The following is a 20,966-nucleotide window of genomic DNA, read 5'->3' on the forward strand; positions in this document are numbered from 1 at the left end:
TATTGTGAATGAAGCCCCTAACTTGCGCTCTGTGATATCATGGGGGAAAGACATCAGGGATAGGGTAGCCAAGTCATCTCCTATGTCTGAGCCAACATGATTGGGAACAAGACCCAAAGGCACATTTAAACAAGGGGGATGGGATGCGCTACACACGTATAACCAAGAACAGGAGAAACGTTTGTTTAATGCAGCTACAAAATGGTAACCTATGATACGGGACTATAAACCTACTGGGCTAGCAGTATAATCCTCTTGCTCAAATAATTGTGTTGGAAAACTATCGGACCATTTAGTAGACTCCCCATAGAAATATATATAATATCTCAAATAAAAATAAACTGGTGACCAAATGTTGAATATCACAATGGTCATAGTAAATGTGTCCCATTCCAAACCATTCAAATGGTGACACCTGTATTAAAAGGGGAGATTAGGATTATGAAACTCTGAAAGAGTTTATTCACATTGATGATGCTATGTTGATGCAAAAATTAACTTATTCTGGATTGCTCAGTGAAATTTGAAAAATGTTACCGTATATACCGGCGTATAAGACGACTTTTGAACCCCGAAAAATCTGCTCTGCAGTCGGGGGTCGTCTTATGCGCCGGTAATACAAAAAAAAAAAAAGTGTAAAAAAAAAAAATTTTATTACTCACCTCCCCCGGCGTTCTGTCGCGCTCCGGCAGGATGTCGCTCGCTCCGGCAGGCTGTCGCTCGCGCCTCGTCCCCGCCGCAGCATAGCTTTCTGAATGCGGGGCTTGAAATCCCCGCTTCCAGAAAGCTAATACACACGCCGGCAGCCATGACAGCATTGAATGGCTGTGATTGGCTAAAGCACACGTGGCTTCAGCCAATCACACTATTCAATGACATCATTGAATGGCTGTGATTGGCTGAAGGCGCACGTGTTAGCAATCACACCCATTCAATGATGTCATTGAATAGTGTGATTGGCTGAAGCCACGTGTGCTTTAGCCAATCACAGCCATTCAATGATGTCATGGCTGCCGGCGTGTGTATTAGCTTTCTGGAAGCGGGGATTTCAAGCCCCACATTCAGAAAGCTATGCTGCGGCGGGGACGAGGAGCGAGCGACAGCCTGCCGGAGCGAGCGACATCCTGCCGGAGCGCGACAGAACGCCGGGGGAGGTGAGTAATAAAATTTTTTTTTTTTCTCCACTGAATACCGGCGTATAAGGTGACAGTTGGGGGGTCGTCTTATACGCCCCGTCGCCTTATACGCCGGTATATACGGTATGTGGACCTAAAGCTTGACCTTAATAAAGAGTAATTAAAATGCTTAATAAAGATGTATAATATTTTATATTTCTCATGTTAGATACAGGCCACATATATTCATAGCCACCAATAAAATACTGTCTTTGGTTTCATGTCTTGCATTATTTTGCCTATTTTGTTCAGTGACCCTGCAATAGATATCTGTGTAACTGTTCTTTTCAAATCTTAACTCTCTCCAATCCACTGTCTGACCTCTGAAGACATTATGATTTAAGGCTGTACAGCTCCGATGTTGGAAGACATCCGTCGGGGTTCTCTTACTGTATATTGCCAGCCTCTCTGCTACCGGAGTCTATCCAATGTGTCAACTCATGCAGTACTGGCTTTGGCCAGCATATAGCGCCATTGTGGAATGGCAGACAAAAAGTAAGCCCCCTAGGAAAACCAGGATACAAATTGGATTGGAAGGGGTTAACGTTGACCTTTGAAATTGCATATTAAAAGAATTTTTTAGACAAAAACCGTCCATTGTTTCAGTGCTGCCACTTTGATGCTCCCAGCTGTTTTCCAGCACTGTTGCAATGAGTTTGTCATTGCTGACGTGTCGGAAAAGACCAGTGGGGAGTAGACCGGTGACACTGGAACTGCAGGTGAATTATGAGGCTCTTATTTTATAACCTACCCAGCCTTTTTGACTAAAATTTTTGTGGGTCTTGGAAAACCTCATCAAACCAACATATTTAACTTCCCTTTTCTTTTCAGCCCGCATATCCAATGCAACCAGAATACTTCCCTCATCCATTTCCTCCCAGTGCTGGGTGTCGTGTAAGTAGGTGTGTGTGTGTTTGGCTGGCCTCATTCGGGCCTATGATTACGGCGTTGTGTGTGTGTGTGCTGTATATTAATAATAATCATCTTTATATAGCGCCAACATATTCTGCAGCGCTTTCTATGCCCATGTGATACATGGTAACTCGCAAGCAATCTATTACATTGTCTTATGCTGTTCCACTCATATTGGTGTCAGAATTGCGTTATATGCAAGCGCTAAAAAAGCAGCATGTTGTATTTTGCTGCATATGAACACGTTATGGAGCCCATTGGTCTCTATGTGAGTGCATATACATGCACCCATACGCAATTATCTTACATATGGGCAATGTGTAAACGCACAGTTGCTTCGCGACGGTGAGGGTAGTGCAAACAAACAGGTGGACCTTGCATCACGGCGTGCGTGAGATGCACAGTACAACTTTGCAGCAGTACGCCGGGTCACCGCCAGCTCAAACTCTAAAACGCTCCGTGACCCACTCAACATTTTATGCTTATGGCCATGTGAGTCCATAGAACTTATGTTTTGAGTTTTCCTTCTCAATGTAAAACTGATGTCATGTAAGCTTGGAGGACAAATCATTCCCCCCCCCCCCTCCCCCCTCACTATATAAGAAAAACGGATAACGCTGTCATGTCTTAGTGTTTTAGAGATATGTGTTATATGGATTTCTTATGTAGACTTGCAGCTTAATATTCTGCAGGCCCGTACTTGGATTAGTCCTTTTCATTGTGTTTCATATCCGCAGGTGAATCGCACATTGGCGAGTGCGACATTTGCCCGAATTTCACAGCCCAATATTGCGCTCACGCATGTGTAGTAAGCCTTAAGGGAAATCTAAAGAGAACCTGTACTTCTCCTTCCTTCTTGATTCACTCCTGGGTTTGGCTCAAGAAAAAGAAAATCTCTGAAAGAAGCTTTAGGATGGTCCCGATGCTCCCTTTTCTCTTATAAAAAAAAGGGACGCGAATCCCGTTGTCCCTGTGTGTGGTTGGGGGGAGGAGGGGGACAAAATCAAGTGGAAAAGTAACTCCACTACAAACATAATTTCTGTAATGCATTCCCATAATTTCCAGCTTACTTAGAGCTATTAGATGGACAAAGTGCTTTTTTGAAAAAAAAAAAAAAATTGAACAAAAACTGACAGCATTGGGGCTCATTCCCATGAGTCTGATTTCACTGCATATTACATACGCAATATACGTCTGCGTAATATGCAGTGAATAGAATCAATAAAAGTACAGTGATCCATTCATATTAGTGTATATACATTATGTGAAAATCTCCGTTTATTTACTGATATTTGTTTCTTTACAGCCTCTTATATTTAACCCTGGCCATTATGAAGCAAATTATGTAAGTATAGAGTGTAGCGCTGCGGCCCGTCGGCTCCCTGTAGAGTTTTAGTAAACCCTTTGTCCTCACAAAATGAATAATACTGCTACCAGTTACATACTTTGCAGGGAATATAATACAAATATTTACAAAGACTTATTAATACATTATTTTATTCAAAAGCTTGTTCATTCAATGCCATTGTTTTGATAAAGCAAATGTATTTAGCAATTGACTACAAGATCTGCTGTATGTGATATTGCTATAAATATTAGACCTCGGGGCTTAAGGCTCCTTACCACGGACGGATTTCCGCCACGTAGTACGCGGCGAAAATCCACCGCGTTGCCCGCAGCTATTAGGTTCTATTGAACCTAATAGCTCAATGCTCACGGTGCGGAATTCCATTGCGGAATTCCGCACCGTGAAATCTCCCGTCCTCACCCGTGGCATGCTCTATTTGCCGCGGGTGTACGCGCGGACGGCTCCCATTGCAGTCAATGGAAGCCGTCCGTCACGCTACCTTCCGCTGTAGCTGCCGGTGTGCCGAGCATAAGAAAAGAATATTCGGCTGCAATGCAGGCGAGACCCGCAACATCCGAAGAGGTAAGAAAATATCTTTTCCTCTCCATGGCCGCGGGTACGCATGGATTCCACTGCGGGATTCAGCAGTGGAATCCGTGTGTGCAAGTGAACATGTGGCCTAAGATGCGGAATCTTAATGGCTGGACAAAGGAAAAAAGACAGGTTCATGCACAACTGCGCGCCGTAGCGGTGAGCGTAGTTGCACATATGGCCATCTGAAACGGCCTTTAGTGTAGGGATTTGATTTTTCACTGATTCTCAATTAGTACCATTCAACAAAGTCAATTTTTTTTCATCAAATCTATTAAGGGGGCATTTTAAGAAATCAGCGTTTTGGGAGCTAGCCTTAAGCTCCTTTTACACGGAAGCGCCCGACAGCCGTCCCGGTAATTTTTTTTTCTGGTGCTTTTACTCAGGAGGATCATTCCTCAGTAGAGATGAGCGAACGTACTCGGTAAGGCCGATTTCGCAATCGAGCGCCGCGATTTTCGAGTACTTCACTACTCGGGTGAAAAGTACTCGGGGGCGCTGTGGGGCGTGGCGTGGTGGGGCGGGGGGTAGCAGCGGGGAATAGGGGGGAGCCCTCTCTCTCTCTCCCTCCCCCCCCCCCACTCCCCTCTGCAACCCCCGGCTCACCCACAGCGCACCCGAGTACTTTTCACCCAAGTAGTGAAGTACTCGAAAATCGCGGTGCTCGATTGCGAAATCGGCCATACCGAGTACGTTCGCTCATCTCTATTCCTCAGTAAATAGAGGTGAGGCGGGCTAGAGATGGTTCCAGCCTGCCCTCCTCCATTCACAGTAAATGGGCAGTAATTTATACACTAACGTCAGCCAGTTTAAACTGAACAATGCAGCAGCAGACAAACAATGATATTATGGTCTATTTGTTGCTGATCAGCCTTTCACAGCAAGTGTTTACACTGCACAATTGTGAAAACCTTGGTCTATCAAGTGATTTAACCAATAATCGTCCCAAGTAAAGGGGCTTTAGGATAGGTCACTGATGTTTGATCAGTGGGGGTCTGACCTCTGGGACTTCCACTAATAAGTACAATGATGGGGTCGCGGTGCTTGCATGAATATGATGTGAATGGGGCTAGCTTCTGTGCCCTTGAACAAGGAGGGGGTTCTACATTTGTTACATTTTATTTCCGCTGACCAGAAATCAGTCATCTCCTGTCTTGTTGTCTTGGATGTTGCTAAACTGAGGAATTTACTCTTGGTCAGGACTTGGTGCTAGTGAAAATGCAATTTGCCCAACAAAAAACAATCCCTCATACAGCTACATTAATGGAAATATAAAGTTATGGCTCTTGGTATGTAGTGATGAGAAAAATTGCTAGTAGTATAGAGTATTCATAAAAGCTTACTAGGGCTGGAGATGCGTTCTATATATTACGCCTCGCACTCATAAGGGGACTTAGAAAAAAAAGCTGTATAACAGCGATCCGGTCTATAAATATACTTATAGCCTTTATTATCATGAGACACACTGATTCAAGGGTGGGGGCCGCAATGTGCGGAAGAGGCCCTGGTACGTCACATTCCCTGGAATGCGAGGGTGGGGGCTGCCAGACAGAGGAGGATGCCTGGTTTCACCAAAACTGTGAGGGCCAAAGGTCAAGCGTCAAAGAGACGTCAAAAGGGGTGGAGATGTCAAAGGCTCAAAATGGGTTTGTCCTAAAGGGATAAATATATATTATGGTTACAAAAACTGGTCTGTAAATCCAGTGCCACTGTAGTCTTAACTTGTACTAAAAAGGCATACTGAATTAACTGTCCAACAAACTGTTAACCTAATGCAGTTCCTGGCTGTGAAGGACATCCTGAGCTTACAATTGCCTACTTTACTGTTCACGCAGACAGTCCCATTCCAAACTGACATCTATGGAGGCCTGTTTCCTAACAAGCGGATTATCATCAAAGGAGCTGTTATAAATCATGCAAATAGGTAGGTATTCATTTCATGTTGCTTGTATAGCGCCAAAAATTTGTATAGTACTGTAGCGTGATGACCATCTAATTCTCATATCTAGCTCACCCAAGGGCCAATTTAATAGGAATCCAATTAATGTACAATACGATGTGTTTATCGGACCGCAGCAGTACCAATTGGATGATCTCGTTGCCAGGTGCCAAATTGGTAGATATGGAAGCCTGTGATGAGAAGATTGCTAGCAATATCTATGAGTAACATGAAAGCACTCCGTGTTATATCAAGACGCATCTCATGAAAACTCAGACAGAATTCTGTTTAATTGAAGACATTGCCAGTTTTGATACAAAGAGAGAGAGGGCGTTATCATGCAAAGGTTAGAAAGTTTATTGATCATGGGGTTTATTGACATCTACAAAACAGTCTCAAAGCTCTTGAGGGTTTGTCTAGACAAGAAAATAGCTGCAATAAGGGTATTGCTATCTCATTATACTCTATTTCTGTTGCCTATGTCTTTATGTTAACATAATTTAGTATTGCTATTTTTCCTATTGACTTTTATCTTTTAATCCTTAATTTCCAGACTACACAGCATAGGTTTTAACTTCTATGTAAGGGTCAATAGTCCAATCGGATAAGAAATGCATACACTTATTGCATTCTGAAATTTAACAGCTTATGTGCTGTGACATTTCCCCCTTTTTATTTCTTATCTTTACCCAGAACAACAGTTAGATATCTGAAGTACTTCAGTACATCCTAGGGATGTCTGCCAGCCTTTTAATTTCTTCACTTGATTCCTCCAGATCACTATTGTTCTGACTAAAATAAGAATGATCAAAGCCAGGTGAGCTTAAGTGCTGGGCATAGATACCCACTATGATAGCACAAAAAGGTATCACCTTTTCAGCAGATTTCGTTAATATGCGGCGTATACAAGGTACTATACAACAGGCTACTATCACAAAAGCAATTACTATAAAAAAAAAAAAAGTGGTGAGAAGAGAAGGGAACTAGCCACTCCATTGTCCAAAAATATCCTCCAACCATGATGTAAATGGATCATAAACACCAGAATTTTCTGCAAGTTCAATAGATAGACTTTGTAGTCCGTGCAAAGCTTTAGTCCCTGAACTGTCTGGAGCCACGGTGTTAGGGTTGTAGGTGTAGCATGAATCTCCAATCATTTTGCAGAGTCCTCCTTTTCCTGCTAGCAGCATGTCTAGAGCAAGACTGTTCTGAAAGGCCATAGTGGATGTTGGTCCTAGTTGTTCTGCTAATCCTTGTATGACATCTCCTGTGTAGTTTACAAATCGCTGTTGATTATAATATATATAATTTAATCAATATTTTTATTGTGCACCAAGGAGTAAAAAAATGATTTGATTCCTCCTGTAATCTGGTTCCTGGCTTTGAACTAATTTGGCACTACCCTGGGTACCCCTATTTCATCAATATAAATACCTGCATCAAAAGATCCACCTGGTAGACTACTTTGCAGTCTACGCAAAGATTCTTTATGTCCTGATGGGGGTGTGATTGTGTGTCCTATGCATCCAGCTGGGAACAGCTGAAAGGGGAGAAGTACTTTTGTAGGTGTGCACGTACCTTTCCAAAATTTGGGCAGGCTTGCACGCATCCTACCATCACCACAAATCCACCAGACATCCTGCAGTGCACGTAACATATTTTAAAATTGAAACTGTAATTGCTGAGGAAAGTATAAGCCTAGACGAGGTGCCAAACCAAACAGAATCCCATAAGGACTGAGACCTGTCTCTTTGGTGGGCGTGTGTCTTATTGAAAAGAGAGCCAAGGAAAGACACTCAGGCCAAGGTTTGTTCAATTCAGTCATTGCTTTCAAAATTTTGCTTTTCATAGTCCAGTTCAGCCTCTCTACTCTTCCACTGCTTTGAGGATGGTAGGGTGTGTGGAATGCCTGCTCTATGCCTAACATCCCTGCCATCTTGGTCATGACTGCTGACGTAAAGGGAGTACCATGGTCACTCTCAATGGCTTCTGGGACACCAAACCTACAGACCACTTCAGAAAGAAGCTTTTTGACTATTTTTGGCAGTAGTCACAGAAACTGGGTAAGTCTCCAACCAGAGAAGAGATCAATACATACAAGGACGTATTGAAACCGTCCAGATTAAAGAAGTTGTATGCAGTCTGCAACCTCTGGAAGGGGTACAAGGGCCTAGGAGTGTGTTTAGAAGAAGTTTTGACAGTCCTACCTGGGTTGGACAGTGCGCCAGTCATACATCCCTGAGTATAAGAGGCAGCAACTACCGAGCATACCAATACCTGGAAACAAGATCACACATTGCAGTTTTAGAGGTATGCACAGGGCCATGTGTTATGGAGGCTAGCACAAGGCTCTTGGAAGACAAGGCTTTCCTTGAAATGTCCACATGCCACTGGAATCTGAAGTGGCTCCTTTTGCTTGCCAACCTGACACTTCATGGGAAGATGCTTGTTTCTGAAAAGACAAAAGATGTTGAGACGTTAAGCGATGATGACCTGTCTTCTTGGCAGGTGGCCAAAACTGCTGGTGTGAGGGACAGCAGGGCTGCTTCTTTTGGCTGCATGATCTGCCAAGGCATTACCCTTAGCTTCTGGAGACTTGGCTGAGGTTTGTGTCTTGACTTTAAGGATGGCCACATGTCTGGGTACGGGAAGAGCAGACATAAGTGCTTGAACTGGAGTATCGTGTCTTATTGGCTGGCCCATGGACGTAAGGAAGGATCTAGCTTTCCAGATTGGACCGTAGTCATGTGTAATGCCAAAGACATATCTAGAGTCCGAGTAAAGGTTAGCTGTCTTGTCTTGTGCCAGTGTACAGGCGTGTGTAAGGGCCTGCAGTTCAGCTTGTTGGGCTGAGATGCGTGCAGGTAATGACTGTTGATGGACAGTGGTCTGTGTGATGACCGCACATCCAGTGTGTAATTGTCCATCTACAGCATACCTGAAGCCATCAATGAACAAGGTTAAGTCAGGACTAGGTAGTGGAGTTTTCTTGACGGAATCAAACCCACAAGTTTCCATCTGCATGACCTGGGCGCAGTTGTGAGGTTCTTCTTGAGTCACTTGGTCAGTGTCATCCTGTTCCGGTAAGAGTAGCAGGATTCAAAGTCTGACAGTGGGTGATGGTGATGTTGGCAGGCATCAGGAGGGCACATTGGAGTCTCAGATGACTGGCTGCAGACAAGTGCTTGGGCTGAACCTGTTAGAATGGCAGAGATCTCACGTGGTATTAACACTTGTACCTCATGATCCAGAACTAGGCCCGCTGACTTGTCCAACATCCTGGAGACTGCCGCTACTGCTCGTAAACAGGAAGGTGATCCTCTGGCAATGGGGTCTAACCTGCTGCAGTAGTAGGCAATGGGTCGTTGGTGCCCTCCATGCTACCGCATGTCCATTGTACTAGAGCCTGAAGGGTTTGTCGTAGTTGGGCAAGCTCAGGGCTGGGACTGCCAAGATGGCTGTTTTAAGCTGGTGAAGAGTCGATGACTTCTTCTGTAAGTTAGAATACATGGCAATGGGATGCCTGGTTTCAATCTAACCTGAACTGGTGATACTGCTAGTCTGCCTTTTATCTGCTGTTCCCTTGCTCCAGAGGGTGATGAACTGTCATCTTGTTCCAGCTCCTCCTCTGACAACAAGGGTGTGCATACGGCTATAGGTGTTTCTGAAGATTGACAGCATGCAGCTAGTATACAGATTTCTTGACCCGGGTATAACGGATCCGACACACTGTGACCAGACTCAACCTCCCTTTTCCCAACCCCATTAAACACACAACACTTCTAGCTTTGGCTAAATTGGCCTCAGCAGCAATTTATTGAAAAATGTTTAACAATTTGTAAAAACATCTTGTAATAAAACAATCCTTCAACCACCCAAACCGTAAAAAGAAAAGGGGAAGTCCTTGGAGCCACAACCAACTCTGTCACCTCACCCCTGGGGAAAGAACTTTTGTACTGCCTCCCACCGCGCACCATCTGACTCAGTAGACCAAAATTCTTTCCCGCGAACAACTCCCACCGCAAGACAACCGACTCGGGAGGCCAAACACACCCAGTTGCACCTAGTCGCCAACCTCCCGACTCAGAGACCCGCTAGCCATATCTAGGCTAGACCCAACGTCTCTGAAGGGACTTCGGCGTGACAGAGCCGAGAGGCGACAGACTCCCCCACACTCCATGAACACGGGGGAAAGGTAGCTATCCGGCGCTTCTTTCTCTGCTAACTGACCTGCGATTTTAACCGACCCATCCTCCCTGAACTCTAAAGAGGTGTGGATTTTCTACGCGGCTTGAAGACCCCTTAATTGTACATATGCATAGCTTATTACAATTCATTTATCGTTGATTATTAAAACTCAGCAAGTGCAGTGACATCTGTCTCAATGCAGACCTTCCATCTGGTCACACGCAGTTTTGTTATATTAACTATTTCTTGTTATGTATATGTTTTTCTTGAATCAGTTCTATTTCTAGTCACGTACTGCATGTGTTATCTATCTCAAATCTTTGGTTGGTTAATGTATAGGCATTAGAGATGAGCGAACACCAAAATGTTCGGGTGTTCGTTATTCGGAACGAACTTCCCGTGATGCTCGAGGGTTCGTTTCGAACAACGAACCCCATTGAAGTCAATGGGCGACCAGAACATTTTTGTATTTCGCCGATGCTCGCTAAGGTTTTCATGTGTGAAAATCTGGGCAATTCAGGAAAGTGATGGGAATGACACAGTGACGGATAGCGCAGGCGAGGGGCTACGTGTTCGGCTGCATCTCAAGTTCACAGGTCCCACTATTAAGCCACAATACCGGCAAGAGTGGGCCCCCCCCCTCCCAACAACTTTTACTTCTGAAAAGCCCTCATTAGCATGGCATACCTTTGCTAAGCACCACACTACCTCCAACAAAGCACAATCACTGCCTGCATGACACTCCACTGACACTTCTCCTGGGTTACATGCTGCCCAACCGCCCCCCCTCCCCCCCACAGCGCACACCAAAGTGTCCCTGGGCAGCCTTCAGCTGCCCTCATGCCACACCACGCTCATGTCTATTTAGAATTGCGTCTGCCATGACGAGGGACCGCAGGCACACACTGCAGAGGTTGGCACGGCTAGGCAGCGACCCTCTTTAAAAGTGGCGGAGCGATAGCCCACAATGCTGTACAGAAGCAATGAGAAATAGAATCCTGTGCCACCGCCATCAGGAGCTGCACACGTGGGCATAGCAATGGGGAACCTATGTGCCACACACTATTCATTCTGTCAAGGTGTCTGCATGCCCCAGTCAGACCGGGCTTTTTAATTCATAGACACAGGCAGGTACAACTCCCTATTGTGAAGTCCCTGTCGACCCACAGCATGGGTGGCTCCCTGGAACCCACCGGCGGTACACAGAAATATCCCATTGCATTGCCCAACACAGCTGAGGTAGTAATGTCGTGCTTAATGCAGGTGGGCTTCGGCCCACACTGCATGCCCCAGTCTGACTGGGGTTCTTTATAAGTGTACAGATGTAGTAAAAACTCCGTGTGCACCTACAGCATGGGTGGGTGCCAGGAAGCCACCGGCGGTACATAGAAATATCCCATTGCATTGCCCAACACAGCTGAGGTAGTAATGTTGTGCTTAACCCTTTCCAATCCAATTTGTATATGGTTTTCCTAGGGGGCTTACTCTTTTTCTGCTGTTATACAACGGCGCTATATGCTGGCTAAAGCCAGTACTGCATGAGCTGACACGTAGGATAGGCTCCGACAGCAGAGAGGCTGGCAATATACAGTAAGAGAACCCCAACGGACGTCTACCAACAACGGAGCTGTACAGCCTTAAACCCTAATGTCTTCACAGGTCACACAGTGGACTGGAAAGGGTTAATGCAGGTGGGTTTCGGCCCACACTGCATGCCCCAGTCAGACTGGGTTTCTTTATAAGTGGAAACAGATGCATTTATAATTCCCTGTGGACCCACAGCATGGGTGGGTGCCAGGAAGCCACCGGCGGTACATAGAAATATCCCATTGCATTGCCCAACACAGCTGAGGTAGTAATGTCGTGCGTAATACAGGTGGGCTTCGGCCCACACTGCATGCCCCAGTCAGACGGGTTCTTTAGAAGTGTACAGATGTATTAAAAACTCAGTGTGCACCTACAGCATGGGTGGCTCCCTGGAACCCACCGGCGGTACACAAAAATATCCCATTGCATTGCCCAACACAGCTGAGGTAACGTCAGCTGTAATGCAGGTGGCCTAAAAATTAATTTGATTACACTGTAGGCGAGGGCCCACAAAAATTGCTGTATCAACAGTACTAATGTACATCCCAAAAATTGGCCATGGCCAGCCAAGAGGGCAGGTGAAACCCATTAATCGCTTTGGTTAATGTGGCTTAAGTGGTAACTAGGCCTGGAGGTAGCCCAGTGTAACGAAAAATTGGTTCAAGTTAAAGTTCCAACGCTTTTAAGCGCATTGAAACTTATAAAAATTGTTCTGAAAAATTATTTGAGTGAGCCTTGTGGCCCTAAGAAAAATTGCCCGTTCAGCGTGATTACGTGAGGTTTCAGGAGGAGGAGCAGGAGGAGGAGGAGGAGGAATATTAGACACAGATTGATGAAGCAGAAATGTCCCCGTTTTGGATGGTGAGAGAGAACGTAGCTTCCATCCGCGGGTGCAGCCTACGTATTGCTTACGTATCGCTGCTGTCCGCTGGTGGAGAACAGAAGTCTGGGGAAATCCAGCCTTTGTTCATCTTGATGAGTGTTAGCCTGTCGGCACTGTCGGTTGACAAGCGGCTACGCTTATCTGTGATGATTCCCCCAGCCGCACTAAACACCCTCTCCGACAACACGCTAGCCGCAGGACAAGCAAGCACCTCCAGGGCATACAGCGCTAGTTCAGGCCACATGTCCAGCTTCGACACCCTGTAGTTGTAGGGGGCAGAGGCGTCACCAAGGATGGTCGTGCGATCCGCTACGTACTCCCTCACCATCCTTTTACAGTGCTCCCGCCGACTCAGCCGTGACTGGGGAGCGGTGACACAGTCTTGGTGGGGAGCCATAAAGCTGGCCAGGCCCTTAAAGACTGTTGCACTGCCTGGGATGTACATGCTGCTCGATCTACGCACATCCCCTGCTACCTTGCCCTCGGTACTGCGCCTTCTGCCACTAGCGCTGTCGGCTGGGAATTTTACCATCAGCTTGTCCGCAAGGGTCCTGTGGTATAGCAACACTCTCGAACCCCTTTCCTCTTCGGGAATCAGAGTGGGCAGGTTCTCCTTATACCGTGGATCGAGCAGTGTGTACACCCAGTAATCCGTAGTGGCCAGAATGCGTGCAACGCGAGGGTCACGAGAAAGGCATCCTAACATGAAGTCAGCCATGTGTGCCAGGGTACCTGTACGCAACACATGGCTGTCTTCACTAGGAAGATCACTTTCAGGATCCTCCTCCTCCTCCTCCTCAGGCCATACACGCTGAAAGGATGACAGGCAATCAGCCGGTGTACCGTCAGCAGCGGCCCAAGCTGTCTCTTCCCCCTCCTCCTCATCCTCCTCCTGTACGCGCTGAGAAATAGACAGGAGGGTGCCCTGACTATCCAGCGGCATACTGTCTTCCCCCGCCCCCGTTTCCAAGCGCAAAGCAGCTGCCTTTATGGTTTGCAGGGAATTTCTCAAGATGCATAGCAGAGGAATGGTGACGCTAATGATTGTAGCATCGCCGCTCACCACCTGGGTAGACTCCTCAAAATTACCAAGGACATGGCAGATGTCTGCCAACCAGGCCCACTCTTCTGAAAGGAATTGAGGAGGCTGACTCCCACTGCGCCGCCCATGTTGGAGTTGGTATTCGACTATAGCTCTACGTTGTTCATAGAGCCTGGCCAACATGTGGAGCGTAGAGTTCCACCGTGTGGGCACGTCGCACAGCAGTCGGTGCACTGGCAGCTTAAAGTGATGTTGCAGGGTGCGCAGGGTGGCAGCGTCCGTGTGGGACTTGCGGAAATGTGCGCAGAGCCGGCGCGCCTTTACGAGCAGGTCTGACAAGCGTGGGTAGCTTTTCAGAAAGCGCTGAACCACCAAATTAAAGACATGGGCCAGGCATGGCACGTGCGTGAGGCTGCCGAGCTGCAGAGCCGCCACCAGGTTACGGCCGTTGTCACACACGACCATGCCCGGTTGGAGGCTCAGCGGCGCAAGCCAGCGGTCGGTCTGCTGTGTCAGACCCTGCAGCAGTTCGTGGGCCGTGTGCCTCTTATCGCCTAAGCTGAGTAGTTTCAGCACGGCCTGCTGACGCTTGCCCACCGCTGTGCTGCCACACCGCGCGACACCGACTGCTGGCGACATGCTGCTGCTAACACATCTTGATTGCGAGACAGAGGAGGAGGAGGAGGAGGAGGAGGGTGCTTTAGTGGAGGAAGCATACACCTCCGCAGATACCACCACCGAGCTGGGGCCCGCAATTCTGGGGGTGGGTAGGACGTGAGCGGTCCCGGGCTCTGACTCTGTCCCAGCCTCCACTAAATTCACCCAATGTGCCGTCAGGGAGATGTAGTGGCCCTGCCCGCCTGTGCTTGTCCACGTGTCCGTAGTTAAGTGGACCGTGGCAGTAACCGCGTTGGTGAGGGCGCGCACAATGTTGCGGGAGACGTGGTCGTGCAGGGCTGGGACGGCACATCGGGAAAAGTAGTGGCGACTGGGAACTGAGTAGCGCGGGGCCGCCGCCTCCATGATACTTTTGAAGGACTCAGTTTCCACAACCCTATACGGCAGCATCTCAAGGCTGATGAATTTTGCTATGCGGACGGTTAACGTTTGAGCGTGCGGGTGCGTGGCGGCGTACTTGCGCTTGCGCTCGAACACTTGCGCAAGCGACGGCTGAACGGTGCGCTGAACTACACTGCTGGATGGGGCCGAGGACAGCGGAGATGAGGGTGTGGGTGCAGGCCATGAGGCGGTAGTGCCTGTGTCCTGAGAGGGGGGTTGCATCTCAGTGGCAGGTTGGGGCACAGGGGGAGAGGCAGGGGTGCAAACCGGAGGCGGTGAATGGCCTTCGTCCCACCTTGTGGGGTGCTTGGCCATCATATGTCTGCGCATGGTGGTGGTGGTGAGGCTGTTGGTGTTGGCTCCCCGGCTGAGCTTTGCGCAACAAAGGTTGCACACCACTGTTCGTCGGTCGTCAGGCGTCTCTGTGAAAAACTGCCAGACCTTAGAGCACCTCGGCCTCTGCAGGGTGGCATGGCGCGAGGGGGCGCTTTGGGAAACACTTGGTGGATTATTCGGTCTGGCCCTGCCTCTACCCCTGGCCCTGGCCACCGCACTGCCTCTTGCAACCTGCCCTGCTGATGCCCTTGACTCCCCCTCTGAAGACCTGTCCTCCTGAGTAAGCGTTGCACACCAGGTGGGGTCAGTCACCTCATCGTCCTGCTGCTCTTCCTCCGAATCCTCTGTGCGCTGCTCCCTTGGACTTACTGCCCTTACTACTACCTCACTGCAAGACAACTGTGTCTGATCGTCATCGTCCTCCTCACCCACAGAAAGTTGTTGAGACAGTTGGCGGAAGTCCCCAGCCTCTTCCCTCGGACCCCGGGAACTTTCGAATGGTTGGGCATCAGTGACGATAAACTCCTCTGGTGGGAGAGGAACCGCTGCTGCCCAATCTAAGCAGGGGCCCGAGAACAGTTCCTGGGAGTGTTCCCGCTCCTGAGCAGGTGTCATTGTAGTGGAGTGAGGAGGCTGGGAGGAAGGAGGAGCAGCAGACAGAGGATTCGGATTTGCAGCAGTGGACGGCGCAGAACTGCGTGTTGACGATAGGTTGCTCGAAGCACTTTCTGCCATCCAGGACCGGACCTGCTCACACTGCTCATTTTCTAATAACCGTCTCCCGCGTGGACCCATTAATTGGGCGATGAATGTGGGGACGCCAGAAACGTGCCTCTCTCCTAATCGCGCAGCAGTCGGCTGCGACACACCGGGATCAGGAGCTCGGCCTGTGCCCACACCCTGACTTGGCCCTCCGCGTCCTCGGCCGCGTCCACGTCCTCTAGGCCTACCCCTACCCCTCAGCATGCTGTATTACCAGTGATTTGATTTCACAGGCAGGAAATAAATTGGCGCAAGACTGCAGGCCAAATATAATTTTTTTCCCTTTTTGGAAAACGAAAGGCCCCACTGCCTCTAGTGAATGAATAATCTAAGTTTAATAACTGTGCTGTGTCCCTGCTAATGTGTCACAGAACGTGAGGGTAGCAGAGTTATTATAACTCTGGCAGAGCAGGTATTTTTTTTCCCAATTAAGGAAAGCAAATGGCGAAGCCAGCAGTAAAGCGTAGCTGGGTGCGTATGATTTAGCAATGTTTTTCACGCAGCTCACACGTGTCCACCACCCGTAAGGACGGACAGAGGCTGGACAAATAGATTTCTTTCCACTTGTTTTTCCACCAAAAGGCAGCACTGCGTATATTCAATGAACATGAGAAGTTTAATAACTGTGCTGTGTCCCTGCTAATGTGTCACAGAACGTGAGGGTAGCAGAGTTATTATAACTCTGGCAGAGCAGGTATTTTTTTTCCCAATTAAGGAAAGCAAATGGCGAAGCCAGCAGTAAAGCGTAGCTGGGTGCGTATGATTTAGCAATGTTTTTCACGCAGCTCACACGTGTCCACCGCCCGTAAGGACGGACAGAGGCTGGACAAATAGATTTGTTTTCACTTGTTTTTCCACCAAAAGGCAGCACTGCGTATATTCTATGAATAATAACTGTGTTGTGGCCCTGCCTATACAATTCTTTCCCTGCAGTATCAATGGAGGGTGGAATGCTCTGCAGAGGCGATTTTGAGAAGCCCAAAAAAAATGCAGCACAGCTAACAGCAGCCTGGACAGTACTGCACACGGATAAATATGGCCCTAGAAAGGACCGTTGAGGTTCTTGAAGGCTACACTCACTCCTAACACTCTCCCTGCCTATGCAGCACTTCTGTCCCTAATGCCAGGTGCAACGCTCTGCAGAGCCGATTTTGAGGAAAAAAAAATGCCACTGCTAACAGCAGCCAACACACAGCTATCAGTGGCCCTAATAAGGACCTTTGGGGGGTCTTGAAGCCTACACTAACTACCAATTCTTTCCCTACAGCAGCTCCGGTATAAACAGCACTGTCCCTCATCTAACTCACCAGGCATCTGAGGCGAGCCGCGGGAGGGGCCGACTTTTATATTAGGCGAACACCTGATCTCGCCAGCCACTCACAGCAGGGGGGTGGTATAGGGCTTAAACGTTGCAGGGGGAAGTTGTAATGCCTTCCCTGTCTTTCAATTGGCCAGAAAAGCGCGCTAACGTCTCAGGGAAGGAAGTGAAAGTAACCAGAACACCGCATGGTGTTCGTTACGAATAACGAACATCCCGAACACCCTAATATTCGCACGAATATCAAGCTCGGACGAACGCGTTCGCTCATCTCTAATAGGCATTACTGGAAGTGTTTAGCAATAATTGATTAGTTAAGGCTTAAAAGGTTAAATTCACATATGAATTTATAAGGTTTACAAGGTTAAATTTATATACGTTTAAAATACATTCACCTTAAGAATTATATGGAGATTATAGATCTCCATGTAATAGAAAGCAGTTTATGTATCAAATGGGAAGAACTATGTATCATTTGTTTTGCTATATAGGCTAATTATGCGGGTAGATAACTGTTTCTGAACAAGGCCCAGCTTTTAGTTGCTTGTAGTTTTTTTCCTTCCCTTTTTTTTTCTGGGGGCCTAGTGTAGTTTTGATCTAGTTAAGAGAAAGTTAATTGCTCTTCAGGTTGCAGTGAAAGGACCTTGCATTCTTGTGGTTGATTTCTTCGTTAGATAACCCCTGATTATGCTAAGGAGATACAGTTAATAGAAGAATACGGAGCAGAATACAGGATGTAAATGGAGGATAGAAGATAGAGAATTTCTCTCAAAATTTAAATTGGAGCGCACCCTTTACAAGGTTTTGAGTCCCAAAGCTGAAAAATGTCCTGATTAGGAGCAAGGCACAACTACTTATGCAATTGTGTTTGTTTTGGTTTTTTTTAAATTTATTTTCTTCCTTTTACTATAAAATCATCTGCATTTCCAACTTTTAGGGCTCAAGCAGACGGCCGCGTTGGATCTCGCTGCGAGAATTTTCCCAGTGGGATGCGTCCCATGCCCCAGCAGTGACTCGCGGCTCACCTTCTACGGTGTCTCCTCCCCCGCTCTGCTGTGTCCCGGCTGCCGCCCATCTGTTGCTCTGCAAGGCTCGCACAGAAATAGGACATGCCGTAATTTATTTACAGCGCCAGTTTTTATGAGGTCAAATCACGGTCGTCTGCATAGGATTGCATAAACTAATGCAATCCTATGGCAGTGTGCATGGGCAGAAATTCCGCGAAAAATCCCGCTGCAGAATTTCTGCTCGCGTGCATTCACCCTTAAGAAGTGATAATATGAAGACCCGTTCCTATCGTCCTTCCACCCCCAACCCCCTCCTCCAAGGTCACTGGAGCATGTAAAGGGGAAGATATTATGCTAATGGAGCCGGATCTTTGATTGAGATAGATTATTACTTTTCATGCTATTTCTAGACCTAGTCAGTGGTGCGCACTTATTACACCTAGAATATTAAAACTGGTGTCATCTGAAAGATTCTGGGTTTTAATCTATTACTATGATCTAAGCTCTAGCTCTTATTTTCTAGCTGCGGAAAGAGATGGGCACCCCAAAATGGTGGCATTGAAAAATATAACTTGTCCCAGAAACAAAACAAGCCTTCATATAGCTATGTCAACAGAGAAAGCTATATTGCTATATTCTAAAATTCCATTAACCTATAAACATCTGGCTGTTCGGCAACAAACCCACACGAAGTTCAACCAAAACTATAATGTAAAAATTATGAAGACCATCATATATACCATCCTAAACAATTAGGATAAACTTATGCATGTTAAAACCTCAACTTTTTTTTTCTCTAAAACAAACCATTTCCCATAGCAATGAATCACAACTCCCTGTTAATTTTATCAGAGCAGTTTCAGAAAGGAAAGCTTCGCTTTGGTTGCTAAGGGGAAAAAAGACAATTTTTCTTCTTTTAGACCATTTTGAGGCCTTCGATCTTTGAAGCTGAAACGTTTGTAGTCATTGTTACATTATTTTTCTTTGTAGATCTCTTTAACCCTTTCCAATCCACTGTCTAACCTCTGAAGACATTATGATTTAAGGCTGTACAGCTCTGATGTTGGAAGACATCCGTTGGGGTTCTCTTGCTGTATATTGCCAGCTTCTCTGTGGTCGGAGCCTATCCAATGTGTCACCTCATGCAGTACTGGCTTTAGCCAGCAGATAGCGCCATTGTATAACGGCAGAAAAAGAGTAAGCCCCCTAGGAAAACCAGGATACAAATTGGATTGGAACGGGTTAAAATATCCTCATTTCAGTATACATGCTAATTCACTTAGAAGCCTAGCACATGCATCTTGCCTTGTGACCCACCACCTTGCTCAACCTCCTCACCTACCACAGAAAAGTCTGAGGCCAAGGGGACACGGTCAGCACCACATGTGGCCAAAGCCCTGCAACTCTGAAGTAGCCAACAGCCGAATGATTTCTCAATAGAATCATTTGGCTACTAACTACCACGAATGTGTGTGTTTAGCAGCATGTGGCTTTGAGTATGCTCACATGTACCATAAATGCTTCAGATGTTCTAAAGCAGAATTGCTCGCTGAAAATCTGTTGAAATTTGTTCAACCTTATACTATAATATGCAAGAAATCTGTTGTAATGCAGTTGAAAATCTACAGCATAAATTGACATGTTGTGAATTTCATAACAGATCTCACCCCTTCAAATGAGCGGTTGAAATCTGAGGCAAATCCACATGTAATGCATAAATGGACATAGCCTAAAGCTTCCTTGCTCATGTGTCAACTGTTTGCATTCCTTGTCTCCATTTGTCAATCAGGACAGGTAATGGCACAGCCAACAAGCTACTAGAGCCTTGTGTGGCATAGTCTTAAGGCAGGAGAAATGCAGTCCTAAGCTCATGATCTGAAGGTTGCAGGTTCAATCCCTGTATGGTTCAGGTACCCAGCTCAAGGTTGTCCCAGCCTTCCATCGTCGGTAAAATGAGTACCCAGCTTGGAGGGGATAATAAATAAATTACCTGAAAGTGCTGCGGAATAAGTTGGCGCTATACAAATAAGATTTTTTTTTTTGTTTTATTCTCTTGGGTCGAGTTAAACTGCCTTTTACATGGACTATTCAGATAGTCACTCAGGGGCTTTTCTGTTGTTAATTTGCTTTTACAAAGAGTGCTGGTTGTTTTAGTCTGAATTTATGAATCAGTTTGCATGGCTATCCCCTTTATGAACAAAATCTCAAATATGAACCGTGACTTTACACCAGACTGCTGTTGATCAACCAGCGACTGATTTATCTTTTTTTTTCCCCCGTAAGTTTTAAATAGTGAAAAGTTGCTAGCTATTTCAAACTATCATGCTAAGTCCCTGTTTTGAGGGATTATTCAGCCAACAGTTGTCCCGTGTAAAGGTACCTCTTTTTAGTCCACTGAAGCAGAGCATATATAGTATATTTGTATCTAACTGCAACTGCATGCAGCCTCCATGGAACCCCCAATCTTTTAGTAATTTCTGAGTTCCCCTTGGGTTTTCTGCAGACAACCCAAAAGTTTAGTATGGCTGTATGTAGGCAAGCTGAGAGTTGGGAGCTCATTTATGGAGGGCAAGAGCTTTGTTTTAAAAATCTCCCTTCTCAGCATTGTGGATTATTTGTATTCACATACTTTTTCACAACCTATCCACAGATTTCATGCCAGCCTGAAATTCAGTGGAGGAATTGCCTTTTACTTCAACCCAAGGTTTGATGAACACTCTATAATCCGAAACAGTTTTGTACATAACAGTTGGGGAAGAGAGGAACGGCAACTGCCAATCTGTGGAATGTGTTTTGTACCTGGACAGAACTTTTTGGTA

General features: G+C 46.6%; 1 long non-coding RNA gene across 1 annotated transcript; it reads left to right on the forward strand.

The window, feature by feature from the left end:
* Positions 1–2,003: 2,003 nt before the first annotated feature.
* LOC136578688 (uncharacterized) lies at positions 2,004–20,847 on the forward strand. The gene is made up of 4 exons (XR_010786650.1): positions 2,004–2,069; positions 3,394–3,432; positions 5,862–5,950; positions 20,798–20,847. It is a non-coding gene; the product is annotated as an uncharacterized lncRNA (long non-coding RNA).
* Positions 20,848–20,966: the final 119 nt, after the last annotated feature.

This window comes from Eleutherodactylus coqui, chromosome 1 (assembly GCF_035609145.1).
Source record: "Eleutherodactylus coqui strain aEleCoq1 chromosome 1, aEleCoq1.hap1, whole genome shotgun sequence".
Classification (NCBI taxonomy): domain Eukaryota; kingdom Metazoa; phylum Chordata; class Amphibia; order Anura; family Eleutherodactylidae; genus Eleutherodactylus; species Eleutherodactylus coqui.